This window comes from Dipodomys spectabilis, unplaced genomic scaffold, assembly GCF_019054845.1.
Source record: "Dipodomys spectabilis isolate Male_0828 unplaced genomic scaffold, ASM1905484v1 ptg000108l, whole genome shotgun sequence".
Lineage (NCBI taxonomy): Eukaryota > Metazoa > Chordata > Mammalia > Rodentia > Heteromyidae > Dipodomys > Dipodomys spectabilis.
In genome coordinates, this window is record NW_024870785.1 from 21,186,521 (window position 1) to 21,206,910 (window position 20,390).

The following is a 20,390-nucleotide window of genomic DNA, read 5'->3' on the forward strand; positions in this document are numbered from 1 at the left end:
AAAGGAGGGAGGGGCTGCCTGATTGTTCACAGCTCTTGTCCCTTGCTAAGTTAGGATTGTCCCCAAGAAATCCATCTCCTTCCTCCCCCCTTCCCCCCACCCCCCTCTTAATGGCTGTGCCACTTCCTGGGACATAAGGCAGGAGAAAGCAGAGGCTGGTTTGTACAATTCCTGGGTTTGAACTCGTGGCATGAGTGTTGTCCCTGAGCCTTTTTGCTCAAGGCTAGCGCTCTACCACATGAGCCACAGCTCCACTTCTGGCTTTTTTTTTTTTTTTCTGATTAATTGGAGATGTCTCACAGCCGGCTTGGGGCTGGCTTTGAACCTTTAGCTCTCAGCCATCTGAATAACTAGGATGACGGGCATGAACTACCGTCACCCAGCCCTTCCTGTGTTTGTGCTATACTAGAACAGACAGACTGACAGACGGGGTGCAGAGTTACACTACAGAAAGCATCTGCCGGAGATCTCATGCACACACAAGGCTGCACATGCTCAGAGCCACAATGCCAGTCAGCATATGAATGTATGCCAGATAGGAACGGAAGGCAGCCATGACTTTGATAACCATGGTGTTCAGGACACTGCTTGTGTCTGGGAAGAACAGAAACTCCATTGAGGAGCAAGCCGCAGAGATGGCAGTGCACCATGGCTCAGCTTTTATCCATGAAGGGTCTGGATCGTTGTTGCTTCATTCCTTTTATTATGCCAGTCCTGGGTCTTGAACTCTGGGCGCTGTCCCTCAGCCTTTCAGCTCAAGGCTCACACTCTACCACTTGAGCCACAGCGCCACTATTAGTTTTCTGGTGTTAAATTGGAGATAAGAGTCTCACGGACTTGGCTGCCTGGGCTGGCATTCAACTGCCATCCTCAGATCTCAGCCTCCTAATTAGCTAGGATTACAGGTGTGAGCCACCAGCACCCGGCTTTCCCCCCTCCCCCCTCTCAAGGCTGGCACTCTACCACTTGAACCACAGCTCTGCTTCCAGCTTTTTGGTGATTAGCTGGAGACAAGAATCTCACAAGCTTTACTGCTTAGACTGGCTTCAAACCAAGATCCTCAGATCTCAGCCACCTGAGCAGGTGGGGTTCCAGGCATGAGCACCAGCACCCTTTGTTCCTTTATGTTGAAGACATTTCTTCCTCATCACAAACACCAGAGAAGTACACCTGGAGGGGTGTAGTAGTCCCATGGAGGGAGGGGCTGCTCAGGGGGAAAGTTGGATCAGGGTTTTGGCCTTGGTTGGAGAGAGGAGAAAGTAGGACTTCCTGGATGAGGCACAGCAGTGGAACAGAGCCCAATGGAGCCCTGACACCTGTACTGGGGAAATGAAAGGTAGATATGTAGGTAGGGCCATGGCTGCCAGGTGTCAAACACCACACTGAAGAGTTTGAACACAATCCCAATGTCTGAATGGCAGTAGCAGGGCAGAGGTTCGTAATGCCACATGAGAACCAAGAATGGGCTCTTCCCTCATCAACATAAGCTTCCTATACCAGGCACAGGCTCACACCTGCAATCGGAGCTACTTGGGAGGCTGAGAATGGGAGGATTGCATTTCAAGGCCAGCCTGGGCAGAATAGGTCATGAGACCACCCCCCTTCCCAACCCAGAGCTGGGCGTAGTGGTGCACAACTGTCATCCCAAGCTGTGGGGGAGGCTGAGATTCAGGTGGTTTGTGGTTCCAGGCCAGCCTACACAAGAAAAGTCCAAGAGACTTTTTCTTTGGGGTGCGTGCCAGTGATCTCAGTGACAAAGTCTGAAAGTAGGCGGATCACAGCTCAGGTACACGGTGGGTGGGGTGGGGGATGAGACCCTATCCTAAAACTAACCAGTAAAAATTAGGACTGGAGGCGTGGCTCAGCAGTCTTATACAAGCCTAGCAAGTGCAAGGTTCAACCCCTCAATACTGAAGAAGAAAGAGAAGGAGAGAAGGAGAAGGAGACAGACAGACATACACAAATGGATAGAGCCATCCTTACTCAGAGGATTTAGAGGCTCATAGGAAAGCCAGCTTCCTCCACCCAAACAAGACCTATGCCCGCCTCTCATCCACGGCTTTTAATCTGGGGACCACACAGACAGACATGAACATGTGGGCCCTAAGTCCTACGAGCTAGCACACAAGACCTATTAGCTTTGTATTTTATTTTCCCTGAATGGAAATTGGGTCCCGGGTCAGGTCCTCAGGCTGAACGTGGGAATTAATTAGGCATGTAATACTCATTAGCAATAATGGATGTTCCTCCCCGAAGTCCTTGCGCAGCGAGCGCAGCATAACTTGGTGGGGGAACATGACGTCTGGGGTGAGAATCGAGCATTTTTCTCTGAGTGGAATCTAGACATTGCTGGCTGGAGTCCCAGGGTACAAGGCTGTCAGATATAGGGGTGTTTTGTGGGGGTGTGTTTTGTGGATACGTAGTCTGAGATGCGTTAGATACTTGTATAGTACAGGTCATGTGTGGTCTCATAGGTCTGAAGGATGCTGGGTGATGACCTAGGCTGGACATGGAAGGGAAAGGCCTAGAATTCTTCATGTGGCCTGTGCCCCGCACATGGCTGGCAGAGGTAACGTGTGCATGTGTGTCTGAATCTACCCATGAGTGTGGGCTGGGGTGTCCAGGCCTGAAGGGCTTTTGTTACTGTCAGAGCGATAGATTCTTGAGAAATCTCACGGCGTAGGGCAGAATTATGATCCCGCTTAGCACTAAGATAACATTGGTTAGAGAGCAGACAGGTGACAAATGTTCTCAAGAACAAAGAGAGGAATTCCACAGGCTCCACAAAGCATGAGCTAGGGCCGGGAGACAGACTGATTAACATCTCAGCGGGGTGCTGGTGGCTCATGCCTGTCATCCTAGCTACTCAGGAGGCTGAGATCTGAGGGTCGCAGGTCGAAGCCAGCCAGGGCAGGAAAGGCCGTGAGACACACTTGTCTCCAATAAACGACTCAGAAAAAGCCTGAAGTGGTGCTATGGCTAGCCTTGAGCAAAAGAAGCTCAGGGACTGAGCTCAGGCCCTGAGTTCAAGCCCTAGGATCAGCAAGAAGGACAAAAAAAGGAAAATCTCCAAAGCTCAGTAGAGGGAAAGGAACAGCTCAGGGACAGGTATGGGAAGCAGGAAGCCCGGGGAGGGTTGCTCATATTGGTGGGAAGATTAAGGAAGAGTCAAGCCTGTGAAAGGAGAAGGGACCACAGTGGCCTCATGGGAGCTAGGATGTGGCTATAAATGGCCCAGGACCCATTGAGAGCATTCCTTTAGTGTGTGTGTGCCAGGACTGAGCCTTGAACTCAGGGCCTGGGTATTCTCCCTGAGCTTTTTTTGTGCAACACTAATTCTCTACCACTTGAGCCACTGGTCCACTTCAGGTTTTTTGGATTTGTTTGGTTTTTTTTGTTTTGTTTTGTGTGGGGTGTTTTGATGCTTAATTGGAGATAAGAGTCTCTCAGACTTTCCTGCCTGAGTTGGCTTCGAACCAACATCTCAAATCTCACCCTCCTGAGTTAACTAGAATTACAGGTGTGAGCCACCAGTGCATGGCCATTCTGAATTTTTTATTTCACTTTTTTTTTTTTAAATCTTAAGCACTTTGTTTTGTAACACAGTTTTCGTCAATATTTCAAATAGCCACAAAATAGTTCGTTGAATTTATATGCAGTCATTACTCCTCAATTCCCCTATTGTTTAACACTTAAGGTTGTTTTCTATTTGGGGCTGTTATAGGCAGTGATGCCATAGACATCTTCCTATACACATGACATGCGTCAGCCTTGTGAATGAAGTCTTCGGATACGAGGTTACCAGGGGAATTAATTGGGTCACAGTAAATGAGCATTTTTATAACCCTTGCCATGTGCTGCCATATTGCTTTTCAAATGATCATTGCAATTTTCAACATTATCAGTAACGTGTGTCCTGGTTTCAACATAACATTGTCAGTGATACTTCTTATCATTTTCCCCCTAAATTGCTAATTTAGGAGGCAGGCATAAAATAGGACCTCCACATTGCATTGATTTGCATTTATTAGCTTTCTGGCAAGGGCAGATGTTTTTTTCTATTTTACAAAAGACCTTTCGTTTGGTGTGTGTGTGTGTGTGTGTGTGTGTGTGTGTGTGTGTGTGTGTGTGTCTTTTCTTTTTTCTTCTTTTTTTTTGCCAGTCCTGGGGCTTGAACTCAGGGTTTGGGCACTGTCTCTGAGCTTTTTTAAAATTTAATTTAATTTAATTTTTTACTTCTTTATTAAGCATATATTAATTGTACAAAGATGATTTGTTGTAATGTTTCCATATATACATCTTCATTCTTAAAATCTAGGCTATGATAGCCCCCAAACAATTTTCATTTATCTTTGTAAAGGTACAATTACATGCCAAGGAAACACCGTAAACCTCCCTTTACAAAAATAAGCAGGGTATCTGTGTTGGTTCTTGTAGGATGACCATGAATGACAAAAGAAACATTGAAGTAGGCCAGTAACACTAGTTGGGAGCTTTGAAGTAAAAAAGACTTGGAAGACAACAAATTGTAAGGCTGCCTGTGGACCCGAAAGTCCAATCCTACCCACAAATACAGTTTTTCCCAAGATAAATGCAGAAAAACCTACTTAGTATCCACACAGAGCTTTTCTGTCAAACAAGAACAAATGTCTGCCTAGCCCTTGTTCAAGTTAGGCCAGAAGCGGATGGGTGACTTTCATTGACCTCCAAACCTAACACAATCAAGAGCTCTATACACAAGTACTTTAGAAGACTTTGACCTCGTAATCACTATGTTCACTGAAGTCAGCTTATTTCTGTTTCTGGAGCCTCAGCTTCTGTTTTCTGAGAAGCTAAGAAGACTTCACGCGCTCGTTTCCTTCGCAGTCTCTCAGCATTTGTAATCATAGGATGCAGAGGGAAAAAACCAGAAAGATCTAGAAGCTTCTCCATAGGTTCAGAGAAGTGCCCATCCAGTGCCCGATCCTGTCCAGGTTGAGGGCAATGAGTTTCTTTCCATGGCTGTTGGGCAGCGGGTCATAGGAGCCCAACTGCTCCATGAAAGGGCCATCCCCGGGACATTTGTTATGAGCAGCAACAATGTGGTAAAAGGGCCAGTTGGTGCAGCCTCTGGGAGCAAGGTGGATGGTCAGGTGGCCCCCGCAGTAGGTCTTGCAGAAAAGAGCGGTGAGGCGGACCATGGGCAGGGCGGGCAATCGGGGTGCCCGGCGCTCCACTGTTCCCCAAGATGAGCGCCACCATCTCACAGGAACCCAGGTTCCAGAATCTGAGCTTCTTTTGCTCCAGGCTAGCACTCTACCACTTAAGCCACAGCTCCACTTCTGGCTTTTTTTTTTTTTTTCTGAGGAATTGAACCAAGGCTTTATGCATACTAAGCAAGCACTCTACCACTGAACCACATTCCCAGCCTCTTGCCTCTTGCTTGGCTTTTCTGCTCAAGGCTGGAGCTTCACCACTTGTTCCACAGCTCTGCTTGTGGCTTTGTGCTGGTTCATGAGAGATAAAAGTCTCTCAAGATTTGTGTGTTTGGGCTGGCTTGGAACTCTGAGCCTCAGATCTCGGCCTTCTGAGTAGCTAGGATACCACACGTGAGTCATCAGTACCTGGCCACAAAAGGCCTTTTATTTGGGTACTTACTATTGCTTGGTTCTGCCTGACTGCAGGATGCTGGGAAGAGGCCCTGCCCTGTTTTTCAGGGGGTCTCATAGTCTGGTGCTATGGCTCTGTGGTTAGCCCAGGAGATTGGGTATACAGCAAGAGATCCTGGAAAAGCTGCCATTGGGTTGGCTACAGAAGGATGATGGGTGAATTTTGGATCTGAGAAGGGAGAAAGGACCACCCAGTCAGAGATAGCAGATGGAGGAGACAAAGTGGGAAAAATTGGCCCTGGGATCTGGGATTAAGGGTGTGGAGAGTCAGGTGCAAGCTGAGGCACAGCCAGCAGGGGGGGCAAGCACTGCCAGTCCACAGATTTCAATTCTGTCTTTTTTTGTGGGGGTGGGGGGAGTGGGGTGGGGTCGGTCGTGAGGCTTGAACTCTGGGCCTGGGCACTGTCCCTCAGCTCTTCAGCTCAAGGCAAGCACTGTACCCTTAAGCCACAGCACCACTTCCAGTTTTCTAGTGGTTTATTGGAGGTAAGAGTCTCACAGACTTTCCTGCCTGGGTTGGCTTTGAACTGTGATCCCCAGATCTCAGCCTCCTGCTTAGCTAGGATTACAGGCATGAGCCACCAGCTCCCGGCTTTAAACTTTTTTCTTTTCTTTGAGACTGGGACTTGTTATCTGACACTTTTCCTTCATTGGCTGGCATTCTACCACCTGAGCCATGCCTCCAGTCCCTGAATTTTTTTATACTATTTTTTTGGGGGGGTCTAGTCGTGGGGTCTGAACTCTGGGCCTGGGCGCTGTCCCTCAGCTCTTCAGCTCAAGGCTAGTGCGCTACCACGTGAGCCGTAGCAACACTTCCAGCTTTTTTTTTCCTGCTTATGTGGAACCCAGGGCCTCATGCATGCAAGGCAAGCGCTCTACCACTGAGCCACCTTCCCAGCCCCAGTCCCTGAATTTTTTTGACCAAGACAATTTATGTTCATCATTAGAGGTGAGGAAACAGAGGCTCATCTCTGCTGCTGAGCAACTCACCTTTGGCCATAGCTTTAGAAGCCTCAGAGCTAGAACTCAAGCCTGGGGCTTACGGTTCTAAGCTCAATGCTGTTAAATAGACACCAGGCCCCGAAGAAGGGAAGGGGCCAGTTCCCAGTCCAGACTGTCCCTGTTTAGAGCTTTAAAAAAATTGGGCTGGTGTAACTCAGTGGCAAAGTGCTGGCTCAGCAACATCCTAGGTTCAAACCCCAGTACCAAAAAGAAGAGACAAAAAAAAGTCAGCCAGGCACTGATGGCTTCCACCTGTAATCCTAGTTACTCCGGAAGCTGAGATCTGAAGATTGTGGTACAAGGCCAGCCTGGGCAGGAAAGTCTGTGAGACTCTTATCTCCAGTTAACCACCAGAAAACCGGAAGTGGTGCTGTGGCTCAAAGTGGTAGAGTTGGCTGAAGAGCTCAGGGATAGCGACCAGGCCCTGAGTTCAAGCCCACAACTGACCGAACAAACAACAGTCAACTCTTGCCAGCCTGGGCAGACAAATCTGTGAGGCTCTTATCGCCAATTAACTAGCAAAAACAGCAGAATTGAAGGTGTGACTTAAGTAGTAGGGGACCAGCCATGAGACCAAAAAAAAAAAGCCAATCAAAGTGTGGGGTCCTGAGTTGAAGATCTGAGGTGTGACTTTGGTGTCTCCAGCCTGCTGTGCTAGCCAGGTCTCTCCCGCCACTCCCTTCCCCCTCTCTTTTCTCCAAGGCTGGAGGCATGGTTGTTAATTAGCATATCCAGGAAGTAGATGGGCCAGAATTCCCTACCTGTGTGAGGTTCACAGAGATTAGGCCTGGTGCCTGGGAAGCAGGTACCCGGATGTAGGTCAGTTTAGGCCTGTGTAAGCCCAGCCTTGGCTCTGGGGAGAATTAGGGCAGAGAGGGGTGCACCAGTGAGGATTCCTACCGAGAGGCTGCGCCTAGATGTGTGGCAGGGTCCGTTTTCATTCCCATATTACAGATCTTAGAAATGGAGGCTTGCAGATTCTTAGGGTTTTGTTTATGGTCACTTAAGTCTATAAGATCTAGGACTTGATGCCAGGTCTCTAAGTGTGTTGGAGATAAAAGAGGACACCTAGCCGAGTGCCAGTGTTCATGCCTGCAAACCTAGCTACTCAGGAGACTGAGATCTGAGGATCACAGTTAGAAGCCAACAGGGCAAGAAAGTCTGTGAGACTTATCTCCAATAAACTACCAAAAAAACAAAACAAAAAAGCTGAAATTGGAGCTGTGGCTCAAGTGGTAGAGCACTAGCTTTGGGCTAAGAAATTCATAGATAGCCTTGAGTTCAAGCCCCAGGACTGGCACCAAACAAATCAAAATGGGGTGCAACCCATGGGATCAACCTTCCTCCATCCCAGGCCTCCTGCGCCCCGCTCAGCTCAAGTCTGGCCAAGATCCAACCCTGCCTGAGTGTCCATGAACCAGGCTAAGCTTCAATATGGAGACCAGGCTCCGGCCCAAGAGGCCTCTGGAGACCAGCCTCCCCTGTCCCCCTCCTAGTGGTAGCAGGGAGGAGGAGAAGGAGGAGGAGGAGGAAGGAAAGAGTGCCCAAGCGTGCACGTAGGCGTATGTGCCCCCTTTCTTGGGCACCAGCCCAGCTCTTTGCATCTACTTGGCTGGAAGACAGAGTTCCATTTGGCCCCAGTACAAACTCCCCAGTCACCAAACTGCCATCTTCATTTACTTAACGGTCTTTCTGGGCAGACCTGGCTGGGAGTCATCATCATTTTCAAGTGAGGAGGGGGTTTCGCCCCAGGCCAGGCTTTGATCTTCCAGCAGCAGAAAAATCACCTCTTGCAGACAGTTTTCCCAAAAGGCTGTTAGCAGGGGGTTGGGGAAGTGCATGTAAGGGGGTGGCTGTAACCATCGCCCACCAGCACGGGGCCCCAGCCCCAGCTCCGCCCAGCCCAGTGCCTGTCCACCTCCAACAAGCTTCCAAATCCCTTCTGGCCTTTGCTTGGCCGGGAGGGGCTGACGCCCAGATTCTTCCTCTTTCTTTCCCTATCGTGCGCCCTGCCCAGCCTGGGTACTGCTCAGCAGCCACCAGCTAAGCACTTCATAAAATCCCTTCTTCACATTTGATTTTGTACAAAGGCCAAGCCAGATTCACAGTGTTCAAACTGCCGCTTGATACTTACCCAGTGACCGCAGGCCATTGGCTTCGCCCCTCTCTGCAAAAGGGACGGGCGGCACCAGCTTCCGCCCTTCTTGAAATGAGTCCACAACATGATGTCTGCAAGGGCCTGACACCGTGTCCAGCCGTCATGGGCAGTAGCTGGCCTGACCACTTCCTCCCACACACACCCATGCAAGACTTCCAGACTGGACTCCATCCCTCATCCCTGCATCCCAGGCCCCAGGGCTGGCTGCCAGCCCAACCTTAGGCCTTTCTTTCTCTGTAGGCCTCACCCCCAGCTGGTTTTAATCCCCTGTGATTGGCACTCGCTGTCTGCCAGGGCTGGGGAAGGACATTTGGTGTGAGCCACTGGCCCTTTCATGCTATTATCTGCCCGGGGACGCGGGGTCTGTAATCCAGCCCATTGATTCCAACCGCTTTTCTTCTTCTGCACACTCTCCTGGGTGTGCTGACCCCACGTGGATTTGCCCACAGCCAGCAGAGACAGAGAGGCCTTTTCACAAGCGGGCTGTGAGTGTTTGAGAGGCTTGTCCCTTCCGAAAGGCCAGAGAGAAGGGATTCATAAAGTGCTTCAGAAACCCAAACAAATGCCTTGTGTTCCCCCAGCGTGGGGTTCTGGCTGGCTTCCTCGCACCTGACCACCCATTAATCTGCCTTTTAACTGGATCTGCTTGTGGCTGAGGCACAAGGTTCCTGTCTCCAGGCCCAGCTGGGCTTCCTAACAAACTGGGTCAACCCTGCAGGGCCAGCTTTAGCAGCAAGGAGATAAGAGTCCTGCTTTCTCCAGCCTGCCTCCAACCCCAGGCTCCTGACCTTGTCGGGCAGTTTCAGTTGCAACCTGGGATTGAGAATAAAGTAACTTCTGCTGCTGGCTAGCCAGAAGGTGAACGAAAAGATAGGATCTCTGTCCTGGCTTTTCTTTTAGTCCAGAAGATCTAGGAGGGGGGGAAAAAAGGATCAGACAAAAATCCTTGTAGGGTTTTGAAGTGGGGATTGAACTCAGGGCCCCCTTGCTTGGTAGGGCAAGTACTCTACTACCTCATTCAAATACCCAGTGCCCAAACAGAAATTTTCTCTTTCCCTCCCCTTCCCTCCATCTCTTCCTCCCTCCATCTCTCCCTCCCTCCCTTCCTTCCTTCCTTCCTTCCTTCCTTCCTTCCTTCCTTCCTTCCTTCCTTCCTTCCTTCCTTCCTTCCTTTTTTTCTAGTCCTGGGGCTTGAACTCAGGGCCTGGGCACTGTCCCTCAACTTCTTTTGCTAAAGGTTAGTGCACTTTCACTTGAGCCACAGCGCCACTTCCAGTTTTCTGGTGGTTAATTGGAGATAAGAGTCTCATGGACTTTCTTCCCTGGGCTGGCTTCAAACCAAATCCTCAGATCTCAGCTTCCTGAGTAGCTAGGATTACAGGAATGAGCCCCTGGTGCCTGACTTTGTGTGTGTGTGTATGTGTGTGTGTGTGTGTGCGTGACTGGAAATTGAACTCAGGCCATTGGACTCTCACTTAGCTTTTTGTTGTTGCTGTTATTGTTGTTGTTTGTTGTTTTGCTTTTGCCAGTCCTGGGGCTTGAACTCAGGGTCTGGGCACTGTCCCTGAGCTTCTTTTGCTCAAGGATAGCACTCTACCACTTGAGCCTTAGCACCACTTCTAGCTTTTTCTGTTTAAGTGGTACTAAGGAATGGAACCCAGCGCTTCATGCATGCTAGGCACTCTGCCACTAAGCCACATTCCCAGCCATTACTTAGCTTTTTTGTTGTTGTTGTTTTTGGTGCTGGTCCTGGGGCTTTAACTCAGGTCTTAGGCACTATCCCTGAGCTTTTGTGCTGAAGGCTAGTGCTCTACCACAGCTACACTTCCAGGTTTTTTTGGTGATTAATTAGAGATCAGATGCTCACAGACTTTCTTGCCCAGGATGGCTTTGAACTTTGATCCTCTGATGTCAGCCTCTTGAATTGCTAGGATTACAGGTGTGAGCCACTGGCACCCAGCTTCACTTAGCTTCTTTTACTCAAACCTGGCACTCTACCATTTGAGCCACGCCTCCACTACTGACTTTTAGGTGGTTAATTAGAGATCACAGTCTCATGGATTTTCCTGCCTGGGCTGGCTTTGAACCCTGATTGTCAGATCTCAGCCTCCTGAGTAACTGGGATTACAGGGCTGTTTACAGGTGCCTGGCTGCTTTTAACTTCTTAAACCTACCTCCAGGACAGAGTCGACTGGGACAAGTCAGCAGAAAGTTCCAGCATTTCTTCCACCCTGATGCCCCACTTTCTCTGGAGATTTCTCTGGGGAGGACCAAGGCCCTAATTTAATGTCATGAAAAGCCATGTTTCACATCCCAGGCTTTTAGGGGGACTTTTGTTTTTACAAATGACAGAAATCTAGCCTGAGGATGAGGCAGATAGTGGAAAGACTGGCTATGTCACTGTACAGCTTCGGGCACAGCTGTATCAGGGGGATGTGGTTCTGTCTTGCTTTGTGTTGGCTTCATCCTCCATGGCTCTTTTCCCAAGTAACAGTGGCTGCTTCAGCTTCCTATGCACCAGCCTAGTTGCTTGGCGGAGCATCGTGTATGCCTCACATTGCCATGGGCTTCAGCATCTCCTTGGTAAAGTGTGGAGAAACCCCTACCCAGCTATTCTGCACAGGTCCAGACCTGAATCTCTCACCAAGCACCAGTGACTCACGCCTGTAATCCTAGCTACTCAGGAGGCTGAGATCTGAGGATCACAGTTCAAAGCCAGCCCAGGCAGGAAAGTCCATGAGACTCTGATCGCCAACGAACCACCAAAAAGCCAGAAGCCGAGCTGTGATGCAATTGCTAGAGCACCAGCCTTAACCAACCAAAGCTAAGGGACAGAATCCAGGCCCTGAGTTCAAGCCCCACTAACTGGCACAAAACGAAAACAAAAGGATTATCACATGCTGGAGAGATGACACAGTCAAGACTCAAACCCAGTTCTCTGTCCTCAACCTTCATGCTTGAAGCAGTGCCAAGAGCTGGCTGATGACAGCTGGGAGATCTGAAGGGCCTGCCGTTTTCTTTCTGCTCTCCAAGCTGCTCAGGTGGCTGCGGTGGGGGCCTGCCCTTACTCCAGGGGAGGGGGAGGAGGACAAAATTGGCTTGGGCCCAGTACGCAGCCTGGCCATGTCTTGCCAATGAAATATTCATGATGGTTATTGAATCAGGTTTTATTGGAATAAAAATACACTTGCTGAATACATTTATTTCCCCTGGTTCCTTTCAACCCTCTTCCTTCCCAGAGTGATTTGATTTGGGGACCAGGGAAAGTTGTTCCCCCCCCCACACACACACACACACAAGTAAATTGCACTTAGGTCAGCAAAAGAAGGATGGAGTGAGACCAGAAAGAAACTCTCTGGGGCTGTGAATGGCCCCAGGGACTGGGAGGCAGGGCGTAGCGTGGCATAAACCCTGTCCCCCATATTGTCTGAGTAGTCACAATTGAGTGCTCTCCCCCGACCCATGCCCCTCTTTTTCCCTGGTTTCAGGCCCAAGGTAACCCTCCAATAATACAGGGCCATAATCCAGGGGAAATACAGCTGGTTTTAGCCAGGTGCTAGTGGCTCATGCCTGTAATCCCTGCTACTCAGGAGGCTGAGATCTGAGGATCGCGTTTCAAAGCCAGCCCAGGTAGGAAAGTCTGTGAGATGCCTCTTTCCACTTAAGTAGCAGTAAACTGTAAGTGGAAATGTTGCTAAAGGGGGAGAATGCCAACTTTGAGTGAAAAAGCTAAAGGACAATGCCCACGTTGATCTTCCTTCTGCTGAGATTCCATCTGTTCTAATCACAGTCTTTCTTCCTCCACCTAGCTCTGGGTCGTTTTTCTCTCCATCTCCACAGACCTCCATTTCTCTCAATCCTTCTTCTTCTTTTTTTTTTTCAGTTGGTCCTGGGGCTTGAACTCTGGGCCTGGGCACTGTCCCTGCGCTCTTCAGCTCAAGGCCAATGCTCTACCACTTGAGCCACAGCACCACTTCCTGTTTTCTGGTGGTTCATTGGAGATAAGAGTCTCATGGACTTTCCTGCCTGGGCTGGCTTTGAACTGTAATCCTCAGATCTCAGCCTCCTGAGTAGCTACGATTACAGGCGTGAACCACTGGCTCCTGGCTCCATTTCTCTCTCTCCCTCTCTCTCTCTCTTTCTTTTTGGTTGGTCAGGGGGCTTGACCTCTGGACCTGGGTGCTATCCCTTAGCTGAGTAGCTAGGATTACAGGCGTGAGCCACTGGCACCTGGCTCCATTTCTCTCTCTCTCTCTCTCTCTCTCTCTCTCTCTCTCTCTCTCTCTCTCTTTGCTTGACTTCTGGACCTGAGTGTTATCCCTCAGCTGAGTAGCTAGGATTACAGCATGAGCCACCGATGCCTGGCTTTCCATTTCTCCTTATTGTATAGAGTTCTCAGCCTCTTTGGGGCCTCCTGCCCTCCAGATATTTTTGTGGCCTCCCAATCTCTTGGGCTGTCTGTGATTGCCCAAGTGTCTGTCTATGAAGGTCTCTTTGTGTGTGTGTGTGTGTGTGTGTGTGTGTGTGTGTGTGTGTGTGTGTGCGCGTGCGCACGCATGCACGTATGTGCCAGTCTTGGGGCTTGAACTCAGGGCCTGAGTGTTGTCCTTGAGTTTTTTTTTTTCTTTACCACTTGACTCCACTTCTGGCTGTGTAGATCCTAAAGGAAGAAATGGGCTCAGCTCACCGAAGAGCACACTGAGTGGCAGTTACCATAGTTACCGCCACTCAGAGCATCCTGAGCATCCTTGGGTACCATCAGAGCCCACCAGCCAGGCTGTGTCTAGCAGGCCTGTACACCGCAGTCTGGCTTCCTGGGACAGCTCCATTGTAGTGCTCCCAGCCTGGCTGTTTATGATCATTGAATTGATCAAACACCCGTGGCTGTGCTTCAATTCTTGGCTTAATTCAAGAAGGAAAAGAAAAGAAATAAAGAACCCCTGGTGGGCATCCCTATAATTAGGAAGTTTGGCTTTTCCCTGAGTCAGGGACATCTCTAAGGGGTCTCCCCATGTTAGGGGTGTCAGGGAGGAGAGACCTCCTCCCCCTGCCCAACCCCAGGTCCCTCTTGGAAGTACTTCTGGTCTCTCTAGGCTTCCCTTTCCTTCTACACAGGGAGGAGCAGATAATTAAACCAGAGTAATGAAGATACCTTCACTGCTCATTCCTACATGTTGGAAGTGACTTTACATTCCTGTACAAAAGGGAGAGAATGAAAAAAAAAATTGGGGGGTATGTGAGGAGTAAGTAAAAGCTTAAATACTTGGCTAGGGCTTTCTGTGTACTAGACATGCTTTTGAGTCATTTTACAAATAATAACTCATTTAAACTTGTGGTTTTGAAGGTGATACTCGGCTGTCAGCTTGGATTTGTAGCTGGCGGCTTTGTAAAAGAAGGCAGCCAGGATCAGACACAATGTGTCAATGTTGCAGGTTGTCAAGGGCGTTGCTAAGCCGAGTTGCTGTGTTTAAATGTTGTTTAACTCTTTGCTTCCAGGAGAAGACATTTGGATAGGTAGAAAGGAGATGGTTCTTTGTACCGACAAGGCTGAGCCCAATACTCTGGTCATTGGTGGCCCACACCTGTCATCCTAGCTACTCAGGAGGCTGAGATCTGAGGATCTTGGTTTGAAGTCAGCCTGGGCAGAAAAGTCTGTGAGACTCTTATCTCCAAGACAAAAAGCCAGAAGTGGAGCTGTGGTCTAAGTGGTAAAGCCACCAGCATTTAGCCAAAAAACGCTATGATAGTTCAAGCCCCAATAGTGGTGCCACACAGGCACACAGAGTTCACTGGACTAAAACAATAATTATATCAATAAACTCCAAATTCTTTGCCCTGCCTCATTCTGTGCTTTAATACTACAAATGTGGAAGAGCTAGCCTCTCTCTTTTAAATTTTTTTATTGTTATTATAAAGGTGATGTTCAGAGGGCTTATAGTTATGTAAGTTAGGTAAAGAGTACATTTTTTTTTTTTTTTTTGGTCGGTCGTGGGGCTTGAACTCTGGGCCTGGCGCTGTCCCTCAGCTCTTCAGCTCAAGGTGAGTACTCTACCACTTCAGCTATAGCACCACTTCTGGTTTTCTGGTGTTTAATTGGAGATAAGAGTCTCACAGACTTTCCTGCCTGGACTGGCTTTGAACCACGATCCTCAGATCTCAGCCTCCTGAGTAGCTAGGATTACAGGCATGAGCCACCAGCGCCCAGCTAAGAGTACATTTCTTTTTGGGTATTGTCACCCCTTCCCTCTCTCTCTCTCTCTCTCTCTCTCTCTCTCTCTCGCTCTCGCTGTTTTTCCCCTCCTGTTCCCACCCACAAGTTGTACAGTTCATTTTCAACATGGTGTCCACGGCTGCAGCTCAGTCCTATAACACAAAGATGATCTCTTGCCTACACACCCCAAAAGAGCAGGCTCAGAGGAATATTCCAGAGTGACCTCCCTCCCTTACATCCCTGGGAAAGTAGATATTGTGAGGCTAACAGGGTTCTGGGCAGGGGACAGTAGGGGCTTCAACCCCGGGGCCACGTTGCAGCTCCCAGGTGCCTACATTAGTCTCTGCCCACAGCTGGCATGTATCCAGCCATACAGTGACTCAGTTCACCAGTCAGCCCTGCTTCCTCCATGTTGGGACTGCATAGTTGCTAGGCCCCTGTGTGTTGCGGATACTAAGTCGAACACTTTCCATGTGCTTTCGTTTGATTTTCTGGCGGTGAATCCCTTGCTCTATTCAGATGAGGAAACCACCGATGCTAATGTTTGAGCGGTGGCAGGTAATACATGTATGCCGGTCCTTGGAATTAAACTCAGGGCCTACGCACGGTTCCTGAGCTTTTGTGTTCATGTCTAGCACTGTAGCACTTGAGCCCTAGCTCTACTTCTGGTTTTCTGGTCGTTTATTGGAGATAAGAGTCTCACAGACTTTCCTGCCTGGGATGGCTTTGAATCTTGATCCTCAGATCTCAGCCTCCTGAGTAGCTAAGATGATAGGCATACAGCACCAGCACCTGGTCAAAATATTATTGTTTTTATGACTCCCTTCTCCATTGTTTCTTTTTTTCATCTGCATTTCTCCGTGCTAGATGGACAGTGTTAAATGACCGATGGCATGAGTGACCAATTATCCAGCAAGGGGTTACCAGGCTTATGTGGCTGTTACTGGGCTGATCTGGATTCCAGTGCAGCCCTTTTGATACATCCAGGCTGCCTACGTGGCCCTCACCTTCCTCAATTAAGAGGTTTTGCTTTTTTTTTTTTTTTTGTCAGTTGTGGGGCCTGAACTCTAGGCCTGGGCACTGTCCCTCAGCTCTTCGGCTCAAGGCGAGTGTTCTACCACTTGAGCCACAGCACCACTTCCAGCTTTTTCTGCTTATGTGGTGCTGAGGAATCGAACCCAGAGCCTCATGCATGTGAGGCAAGCGCTCTACCACTGAGCCACCTTCCCAGCCCCATCCATTAGGAGTTTTTACAGCTGGGCACTGGTGGCTCACACCTGTAATCCTAGCTGATACTCAGGAGGCTGAGATCTGAGGATTGTGGTTTGAAGCCAGCCTGGGCCAATAAACTACCAGAAGGAAAGAAAGAAAGAAAGAAAGAAAGAAAGAAAGAAAGAAAGAAAGAAAGAAAGAAAGAAAGAAAGAAAGAAAGGAAGGAAGGAAGGAAGGAAGGAAGGAAGGAAGGAAGGAAGGAAAAGCTGGATGTGGAGCTGTGGCTGAAGTAGTAGAGCAAAACCTTGAGCAAAAGAAACTCAGGGACAAGCACCCAGGCCCTGAGTCCAAACCCCAAGACTGCTCCGCGCATGCGCGCACCACCACCACCACCCCCAATCGGCAGTTTCTAAGTTTCTAAAAGCTACCTGATGGATCTAGTAGCATGCGCTGGTGGGGGGGACACAGGGCCTGCAGTGTAGGCCCTGCGGTCTGGTCCCCAGACACTTGTCTGCACCTCCTGAGAACTGAGTGTAACCACTCCATGTCAATGGCTTGAACCCCTTATGGTAGTGGCAGGAGTTACACCATGGGAATAGGCTGACACTACCGATCCAGACTTGAGCTGGTCTCTGGGCACTTACTATCACAGCTGGTAACTGGAAGTGTTTGATGTGCTACCATGCTCTTTGTACATGACCCTGAGGTGATCAGCTGTTGCTCAAAGGGCTGTCAACCTTTATTTCTTCCCTGACTAACACAGGTGCAGGTGTTGTAATGCTGAAGGCAATCCACGAAGGAAGAAGAGGAGAATTCCAGCTGTTCTTACTCATTTTTTCCCCTAGAAATTGGCATCTCTGTGCCGGGGAGGGTTTGTGGGGAGAGGAGACCATGATGCTTTCTGTTCTTGGAAGATGTATTTTCCCAGCATGCTTGTGGAGACATATAAACTGACAGGCACACCCTCCTCCCCCGCCCCTTATTTTTGTCGGTTGTAGGGCTTGAACTCAGGGCCTGGGCTCTGTCTCTGAGCCCTTTTGCTCAAGGCTAGCACTTTGGGCACCGGTTTCCTGGTGCCCTTCACTCTCAGGGACCAAAGTTCAGCTTGTCATATGAATCCTCACCCCTGCTCCATGATCTGGCCCAGCCTCCCTCTCTGGAGCCATCAGTGGCCAAACTGAAGCATTGCTACTCATTCCCTCTACCTTGCTAACTCTGTACAGTTCAGTTTCACTCTTCTGTGCATTGGCCGGGGGTCCTCTGAGAAGGGCCCAACCTATGGCACCGTGGCTGCCCCAATCTCCCTATTCCCTGCTTTTCAAAGAGGCCCAAATCAGTGTCCCTCATTTCCTCAGGCGCGCCTCCTTGATCCCTAGCTCTGCCATGAGCTGTGGAATTAGATTTGGTCCAGGATGTGAGGAGCCAGCCCAGAAAAGGTGGTCAGGAAATGGGGGCTTCCTCTGGACCATCTCCCCCCCCCCCCCCCGCCCCCCGCAGGACTCAGAATTACAGATGTGTCACAGAAGTCACCATGGTAAACAAATAAGTCACCATGGTCAACAAATACCTGGAAATGGAAACATGGTATTTAACGTATGTATGCGAAAATGGAATCAGGTGACCAGAGGGGGTGGGCGGGGTTGGGAGAGATGGAGAATGCTGGGAAGGGTGGCATCGATCAGGATGCATTGAACTCCTAAATTGCTATGTTGAAATCGAAACCCCCTTGTACAACTCCATCAAGGTAATTTTTAAAAGGAAAAAAAAAATAGCCAGATGCTGGTGGCTCACGCCTGTCATCCTAGCTACTCAGGAGGCTGAGATCTGAGGATCCAACTTTGAAACCAGTCTAGGCAGGAAAGCCCATGAGACTCCTCTCGCCAATTAACCACCAAGGAGTTGGAGTTGTGGCTTAAGTGATAGAATGTTAGCCTTGAGCAAAAAAAAAAAAGCTCAGGAAAAATGCCCAGGCCCTGAGTTCAAGCCCCAGGACCAGCACCCAAAAGAAAAAGAAAAAAAAAATAGAAGGAAAAAGTTAGATAATAAAAAGGGAGACCTGTTTCTCAAGACCAGGGAGGAAGATGCCCAGAGACAAGCACAGAGCCAGAAAGGAGGTGAAGACCAGACCAGGGCCATCTCATCCTGACCGCCGTCAATGTCCCCGCTTCGTGATGATCCCCATAGTATGGGACAGAGCTATGCCTCTAACCTCATCTTCCTCGGCTCAGCCTCCCCGTGGGTGGAAAAAGGCATGGGACACCAAAGACCAACATTTCAGTTCTAGCTACCATCTTGGGCAAGACCCTGCTTCTTCTTGGGCCTCAGTTTCCTTATCTGCAAAATGGCAAGACAAGAGAGGAGAATCCCTTAGGAATTTTTTGTCTACAAGGAAATGACAGTAATGGGTAAAGGCGCTCATGCCTGTAATCCTAGGTATTCGGGCCCCCAAATGACCCTGAATCAAATGACCCCTAGGAGGGCCAGAAAAAAACACAGGAAGATGGGAATGACTCCCCCACCCCATGAATCTATAACAGCAGATTCTAAACCCATGCTCAGACCTGCTGAAGGGTATTTTCTGCACAGACCCTGTACAGGGCCTGCCCACCTGTGTCACCGGGACTGCCATTCCAGGGCTCCCAGATGCAGCACTGCCACCTAGTGGCCATGGAGATGGTGGCCGCTGGGTGGGTGCTGAAGGGGTGGCAGAACTCTTCAAGGGCCCAGTTTAGGTCTCTTAGCATCAGGGGGCTGACAGCCGCATCTGCCCTCCGTGTGTTTTCTTATTTGTTCCCAGCAGGAAATCGATGGTGTCAGAAACTGTGGGATAACTCTGCAGCCCCAATCAATAGACCCTGATTAATTCAGTCACGGCTGTTGGGTAAATTTGCTGCATCATAATTAGAATTATTAATTAAAAATAGGAAATCGATTGACACAAATTAAGCAAAAGAGGAGTCAGCTGGACCGCTTTGACATTGCTGGGACAGGATTTGAGGACATTCGTGCTAAACTCTAGCTTAGTGGGGGGTCTGCTCTTCCCCACATACACAAAAACCACCAGAGCTCCCCCACACTGAGAGCTAGCCCTCAGGGCCTGGTACTAACAGGGGGCCGAGAGTGTCAGAGTTGGAAGTTCCCAGAAACCTTTGACCATTACTTTATGTGTGTGTGTGTATGTATGTATGCATGCATGCATATGTATATGCATGCATGTGTGCGTGCATGCATGTGTGTGCAAGTGTGCATGCCAGTCCTGGGGCCTGGGCCCTGTCTCTCAGCTTTTCTGTGCAAGCCTGGCATTCTACCGCTTGAGCCACAGCTCTACTTCCAGCTTTTTGCTGGTTAATTGAAGACCAGACTTCTGAGTAGCTAGGATTATAGGAAAGACACCTCCAACCCCTGGCTTCACCTTTATTTTTTATAACTGAACAAAGAGGGGTTTTCTTTTTTATTTTAAGAGGGGTTTTCTTTTAATGCATTTGTTTCTTCTCATTCTTTTACCTTCTCTCTCTTCACCAGCAAACCTTACTTTGTCATCATAATGTCTGCATAGGTATGTGACAGTGTGTCTTTCCCCCTCCCCCCTTAACAGCGGGGCATAATCATTCTTTCATTTGCTATATAATTACCTTTTTAATGGCTGCATAATATTCTGTGGATATGTCATAATCGGCCTAGGCAGTTCCCCGCTGTTGGCCATTTAGGCTGATTGAAGACGACAAGAATGATGATTGCTGCTTGCGTTCACTAGCGCTCTCCCCTCCCTGTTCACACTGTGGGGTCCACATGCAAAGTTTCCTGTGACACAGCACTCTTATTAACCCCTTCTGATGAGGAAACTCCGAGGGGATGACTTGTCCCTGGGACCTGTGGGTCGTATCATACGCTCCGGCTCTGGAGTGGGTTGTATGGGGCTCAAGTGTATACATAAGCAGGTGGTCGCACATCGCCTCCCATATTCTTTTCCAGGTTGGTTTCTCTTTTCCAAATGTCATTTTTCACACATGAGGAAATGAGCGTCTTTGGGAGGGGGAGGGCTGAAGAAATTTGGCCCAAGTCCTCCAGTGGGGCAGTGACCCACCCACCAACTTCCTCCTCATCCCCTCTCTCCTCATGTGTCCTCAGAGGTCACCTCTCGGCACGGCAATCCCTGAGA

At 49.2% G+C, this 20,390-nt stretch overlaps 1 protein-coding gene and 1 pseudogene across 2 annotated transcripts in view; one reads left to right on the top strand and one right to left on the bottom strand.

The window, feature by feature from the left end:
• Window positions 1–20,390, top strand: part of Megf11 (multiple EGF like domains 11) — a 183,389-nt gene that overhangs the window by 83,065 nt on the left and 79,934 nt on the right. The gene's annotated exons all lie outside the window — the stretch shown is intronic.
• Window positions 4,665–5,180, bottom strand: LOC122114461 (annotated as a pseudogene).